We start from the raw sequence: 7,353 nt of genomic DNA, 5'->3' as shown, positions 1-7,353 counted from the left end.
TCCTCAATAAAAACCTCATCATCATCATATGATTAAAACCGCTTCATCCCAGCTAACAATTTAACGTTCTGGGAACGTTAGTTTTTGGTTCCCAGAACGTTCCGTATTGGTTAGCCAGGAAAGTTTTCTTTACGTTAATAGAACGTTCCCTATAGGTTAGGGGAACGTTCCCGGAACGTTGCCTAAAGGTTCCCAGAACGTTCCCGAAAGGTTCCCGCAAGGTTCTCGTAACGTTCCCGGAAGGTTAGGGGAACGTTCCCGTAACGTTCCCGAAAGGTTCCCAGAACGTTCTCCTAACGTCTACACATCCTGATATGCCTGTACACAAATTATAGGTCTACAAACAACATATTCTACATTGTTTATTGTTCAAACACTTAAGTATCCTATGAATATATTATTACAATAAATTGAATTTACAGAAACTATCATTAATAAGTAAATCAATCAGTTTGTATTAAATAAATAAATCAGCACACAATCCATGTTTTTGTTGATTCATTGTTTAATTATCAACCTAAAATAAGTCATTGAAACCAGCGTTAGCAAACTGTATTCAGGAACAGTAATTTACATTTAATATTTCAAACATGAAAATATTTCAATAAATAAAACTGCACAAACATTTTAATTAAAACTATCTTTTTGCAAACTGTAGCCTATAACTTTGGCTATAAAGTTGAAAAAGTATTCATTTATATACAATATACATGAATGTGCCAATCTTCACTCCGCTCAAAACATTTAAACTCCCAACACCATCTGCAAATTTAACAAGAAAATAAAAAGACAACGCGTTACATGGACACACAATCCCATGCCAAAAATCAAGCCCTGCAATGGCATTAATATTCATCTGGAGCAAATGAAAAGAGTGAGGTGGGATTGTGTGTCACAAGCTGTAGGAGATATGAGAGCACGAGCGCTGCTGGTATCGTGTATGCATTCAGATATTTCAGCATCAATGTGTATAGAAAAATTTATATATTTCAAAACACTACATTGCATTTATTTATATTGCACTATTTATTATTTCAGACTACAAATCAAAAAAGGAATGTTTTATATAGGGGTAAGGATACCCATTAAGCCTCTCTCTCTGAAGTCAAATAAAAAACAGAGAAAATAATATTTAAGTCTAGTGAACTCTGACCTGCGAATTCGCTCTACCTTTTATGTATAAGTCTCACCTCCAATGAAGAATTTGAAAACCTGTAACTGCTGTGTTGTTTATGAGAAAGAAAGTGAAAAAAAGTTTGAAACTGCTATCAATTTTTTTTTTTAATCTCTGTGACTTTACACCTACAAATTCCACTGTCACAGGTGCTCAGTTTTGCTATAATGAAACCCTCACAGAACATGGTAATAATCAGCCATCCATGCAAAAGCAGAGGTCGGTGTAGTTTACAGGTGCATCTGTCCAGGCCAACGTCTGATGCCTTGATGCCTTCTGCTGGGATCCCAGAAAACCTGAAATAAAAAAAATAGTACAGTTCAAAATCTATCATACATACATCTCATCTGGTATCACAAATTATCATTCCAGGTTCACTTTAAGATATGCTCAATATTAGTGCTGCACGATATTGAAAAATTTAGAGTTTATTTAGAGATATCAGCCATATGGTTTAGTGCATGCGCTAACGGCTCCAGGTTTGTATCTGGTAAATTACCCCACTAATAATGCCCAGAATGGTACCAAACTACTACAGTAGTACAAATAGGTTCTGTACTCATTAAACGAGGCATTGGAAAGTTTGTAAGTACATCAGGAGTTTATTTAAATAACACTTGCCTGACGGCGAATGCTACTGCTGATGTTGACGTCACTTTATGAGTACACAACCTATTTGTACTACTCATTTTCCCCGACATAGAGCAGACCGGCACACAACAAAAACTGCTGTTCGGATGTTCCCTTTTCTGATATTTTAGTATTCGTGACATTTTAATTAAAACAGAAGTAAGAATTTTAGTGTAATAAGCAAAAATTAACAGTAAACTCAGAGATCACCTACCGCTGCAGATGTGTACGGAAGTGAAAAGCGGAAATGCTTAGACCTCTTTCCGGTTCGACCGCTGGGCGCTCTGCATAACCCCTATTGGGGGGATTTTGTAGAGGAGTGAACCTGCATAGAAAATTACAATAGATAACAAGCATAGATTAATACAATAGAAGAAAAACACAGTTGAAATAAGCAGTGCATTATGTTTTTCAGTTAAATCTAACTTATCAGGTACAGAAATTGATTTATCAAAATGTAAAATAAGTCTTCAGTGTAAAAATAAAATAACTATAAAATTAATGTATCTTTGCTAAAGCTACAAGTCATTCTCTCTTTTGATGTTTGATCACCATTGGCGACACAAACAGCTGCGGGTACGTTAGGCTGCTGTCCCTTTAAGACGAATGCGCAGACCTAATATAAATGACACGCATACGTTTTCTTTCTGTTTAAAACACAAGACAAGAGGAAACTCGCCATTTTGACTTCATTTTGCGTGCACGTGTCTGTTTAAGCTAAAAAAAAAAAAAGTGAAAGAGAACTGAATTCGGCTAAACTCACCTTCTTCATCTACTGACTGTGGATGGCATCAAGGTCTTGTCCTGAAGAATACAGGACCAAACAATAGGGATTTTATCTCATCTGGTAACAAGAGCAAAGCCATAACTTTAAGAACTCTAATGATATATTTACCCCCTGATATTGCATTGGGGATATCAATTCAAACATTTTTAAAGGCTAAGAGTATGAGCCACAGCTGCCCAAGATATCTAGGGGTTGCAAATTAGTCATGGCTATAAACCTGTATGCATGGCATCTACTTTGTATTTTTTATAAAGCAATGTTCTATGCATTTGTCCCTGTCAAATAAACATTAAATAAATAAATCTGTGAAAAATAACTGCCTAAAGTTGTCGACCCCCTGAACCGCATTTAAAAGTACAAAGAATTTCAGTATTGATCAATAAAAAAAATAAAAAAAATACATAAATACCTTTGAGTTGGACAGTATGTTGTCAGTCTCATTGGCCAACATAATTCAAAACAGACCTAAAGAAATAAAATAAAATATAGTAATCATCAGGATATCATGTTATCATAATAGTTAAATGAATTATTATAACTATGACCATTATAATATTGTATTAGTCGCCTATTATTTAGCTGATTATTTAGCCTACAGGCTTCTCAAGGACAATCTCACTGAAAAAACCTGGGGGTTAATGATTTTAAAATGTGAGACTTATTTCAAAAGCATAAATCTTACAGACCCCAAACCTTTGAACAGCAGTGCACTGCATGTTTGAGGTGGTTTTGCTTACTAGTCATATGGTTCATAGAGATTTTCTTGGACAGGGAGTGCAGCAGGCCATCAGCATGATGATCTAGGAACATAACATGCTGTTTGTCACAGAGCCAAAAATATTACATGTGATAGGTTTATTACAAGGAACCAAGCTAGAACAGAGGTGAAATGCAGAAAAGATAAATATATACAAATCTTAAGATAATATATTGTGAAATAAATGCATATGGAATTATCATCATGATTAAACAATAACTCACCCCTTGTTGTAGAGTTTTATTTTTTCTCTCACTATTCTGAAATCACATTTTAGCAATATTGGTAAGTGACGTCACTGATTAAGTTAACAATACAGTGCATTCTTTTAGGTTAGCCTAAATAAATTAGCTTACTTCCCATTGACAAATTACCAGCAAAACTATCCAAAACTGTTATCTACACTAAATATGTGTTTAAAAACCCAAACTTTCATAAATAAGACCTCAACTTAACGTAACTTGGGCCTAACGTTGTCTTTTGAAAACGGTTAGCTGCTAGCGTAGATGCTAACGGACTTTTTCAAAGACATAAAACCATTTCTTTAAAATAAATATTTAACAGAAGCGTGTCAATTACACGTAAGAAATGTGTCAGGGGCGTTTGTGTGTATTATTTGTGAGATTTTGTTGTCTAAACTTACCTGAGGGTTGTTCCATAAAACAAGATTAGAATACAAGCCAGGCTTATTTTGGTTAGTCAGACTTATTGTCGGTGGATTCTGTTTCATAAAGCAAACTTAAAATAGTTCAAACTCAGTTACCCTGGCAACTTATGCTGGGAAACTAGCCTGGTCCAGGTCAGGCTAACTGTCAGGCTAAGCCTCAGCTGTTACACAGATCCTCTAACACTGACCGACAAGAACACAATGATATTACCACTTACACTCTCTCATACCATTATTGGACTTTATTAACCACTATTAGTCCAAAAATAAATACACAGTATACAGAAAATCAACTTAAATAAGGCTACAATGATAAATTAGACAATATAGACCTCTATATTATATATATATATATATATATATATATATATATATATATATATATATATATATATATATATATATATATATATATATATGTACTGTATTTATAGATATAGATAGATAAATACAATATATATACTACAGGTTTTCTTTTTTTACTGGCTGAATGTTTTGTGCCCAAGATTTAATTAGATTGTTTTAAAGATTTATGAATACATTTCTCTCTGGTTTTGTTTGGCAGCTGTAGTACATGTTTATGATTATTAGAAGAACATTAGAACACAATCTAAAAAAAGCTTTGTAAAGCAGAAGTTAAAATCACAAAATTAAAAATAAATAATTACAAAAGCACAATATAAATTTTAACTGGTAAGATGAATCTGAGCTTAGTAATTGACAGTATATTAGCCTACATTTGATTTACCCCAATAGTCCCTTTACAGTTATTGCTATCATAAAAATACACTTGTTGGTTTAAAATTCTAAATAAGGCACATCTAATGTCCAAATAACAAATATTTTAGCATATATATATATATATATATATATATATATATATATATATATATATATATATATATATATTATGTCTTTCAATTCAAACACATTTAACACAATTATACAAATGGACAGTTCCTTTAAAGACATCATATTTTCCCCCAATAAATATTCCTTATTTTTCCTTCTACTTTTTTTCTTTTGTGATAATACCCACCAACACATACATATGATTTAAGGGGAAAAAGACAAAAAACAATAAATAAATATTAATAAAAATCTAACATTCACATATTTATATCAAACTCTTATAATGACACATAATTCCTAATAGTTATTCAAGTAATATTATTTAAATATCAAATATTCAATATTAAATAAGTAAATAAATAAAATAACTAGAAATAAAAGGGAGGGTTATATAAAAATGTAGTTAATGTAGGCTAATATATATTCCTTTATTTTATGGAATATTCTTTGATTTTAGAGTTGCACATATCTTTTCAAAATGTATACATTTGCTCTTAATTTCATGTTATCCTCTCCATAATGTACTTTAGAAACTAAATCTACTCATTTAAAACTGGGGATTCTTGCTTTCTCCAAAAAATTATTGCATTAAAAGCTGTAATTCTCAGCATTCTAAATAAGTATACATCATCTTTATTAAGTAGCATAGGTCATATACCCAAAACTATATTTTGTATCTTTATATATTTAGTTTCTTAAAATAAACTTCCCTGAATTAGGCTACTTCTGTTCACTGAAGTACTTCTGTTCGCTAGAAGTTCACTGCAACTTATCCAACATCCTGAAGATAAATTATTATAATTAGAAGATATTTCTAGTGTTATAAAATATCGCGTATTAATTTTCCAAGCAAAATGTATATTTAATTATTGCGCTCCTATTTGGCGCGCATGCGCGCATCAGCGCTCGTTCAATATGAATATTAGCAGCAAAATAGATACATTTGCATGACTTTCTAACATTTACAGATGGAGAATATAACTGTAAAATGTAAGTTTTGTACTGAGGGGGAAAAAAACAGCACAAAATATAGGCTGTTTGATGGTGGATCGATTTGATCCACGATCGACCTCTAGGGCTGCTTCAAAAACGCGTGCACACGCAATTATCTAGACTTGATAAACCTGGATCAAATTAGTGAGATTGCGTGAACTTCAATTACCTTTTATGGAACCACTTTAGCCCCAACTTATTTGTTAGGCTCATTCAAGTCCGGTTTTGGAGTTTAATCCCCGCTTTTCTAAGCGTCTTTTATGGAACAACCCTCTGAAAGCAGTGAAACCAACAGCGAGAGACGGGAGTTTTGTTGTTTGTCAGTTGTCGATGAGTTTCCATCTGCTCTCGCGCAGCGCACGTGCTCCAGTGTTTGATCACGCGCATGCGCATTAAAACACTTCAAAGTCACGCAGCATTTAAATAAACATATAGAATTAAAATATATAACATAATTTAAAATATCATTAATAAAAAGTTATTGCGAATAGATCTGAACGTTGTTGGTTATCTTATAACCTTAGGGGACCGTACTGACGACGTTGTCAGTTGGTAATCTGCCTGTTAATAGTAAGTGATATTAAAATAATAACCTGCAGAGAACGTTCTCAGAACGTTCTCTTTAGGTTATAAAAATAAAACCTAAAACCTGCAAGGAAACGTTCTGGGAAGGTTCTCTTTAGGTTATAAAAAATAAACCTAAAAATAACCTACAGGGAACGTTCTGGGAAGGTTCTCTTTAGGTTATAAAAATTAAACCTAAAAATAACCTGCAGGGAACGTTCTGGGAACGTTCCCTTAATGTTATAAACATAGATCCTAAAAATAACCTACAGGGAACGTTCCCAGAACGTTCTTGTTTGGTTCCCAAAAAAATAACCAAATGGGAACCAAACGGGAACGTTAGGGGAACGTTCTGTGTTTGCTGGGATATATGAAGTCTCATAAGTGTGTTTGTGTGTGTGTGTGTGTGTTTTCTGTTTTTACGAGGCGAGTGAATAGCTAATGGAAAATCCACATAGATCTCAAGGATTTTTTCCTCATGGATCGACTGTAAAAAAAGTGTATCAAGGGAAAAGCCTGCAGTGTGCGATATTGTAGATCATTATCGATGATAAAGACGACCAAGACGACGCTCTCAACAGCGTGCATTAATACATTAACACATGTGTGTTTAGCATGGACATGATGATGATACATCATATAATTATGAATATATTGTTAGTGAAAATAAATGTATTAACCCTTTCATGCATGAATTGTGATAACTATGTGTTTTTATTGCTCTTAGGGCATGAAAAACAAGATTTTAATTTATTTGTATTTTTTACACATTTTTCAAAGAGATTTTCAGATGTCCACTTGAGTGAACACCCTGTGTTTATGGTTTAAACTGAAGAGATACTGTATTAAACATAATACAATAATCAAACAGATATAGTGTGTGTATTTAACAAACCAATCAATATAATAAAAATATATCAAATCATGTA

The 7,353-nt window shown here is 32.9% G+C and overlaps 1 long non-coding RNA gene across 1 annotated transcript; it reads right to left on the bottom strand.

The window, feature by feature from the left end:
* Window positions 1–563: 563 nt before the first annotated feature.
* LOC311079269 lies at window positions 564–3,166 on the bottom strand. Its single transcript, XR_014605376.1, has 3 exons — window positions 2,568–3,166; window positions 2,019–2,129; window positions 564–1,470 (listed from the first exon to the last, which is right to left on the bottom strand). It is a non-coding gene; the product is annotated as an uncharacterized lncRNA (long non-coding RNA).
* Window positions 3,167–7,353: the final 4,187 nt, after the last annotated feature.

The sequence above is a fragment of the Abramis brama genome, assembly GCF_963993115.1.
Source record: "Abramis brama genome assembly, chromosome: 3".
Lineage (NCBI taxonomy): Eukaryota > Metazoa > Chordata > Actinopteri > Cypriniformes > Leuciscidae > Abramis > Abramis brama.
The sequence above is the reverse complement of the archived record's forward strand: the minus strand, read 5'-3'. Positions and strand labels throughout refer to the sequence as shown.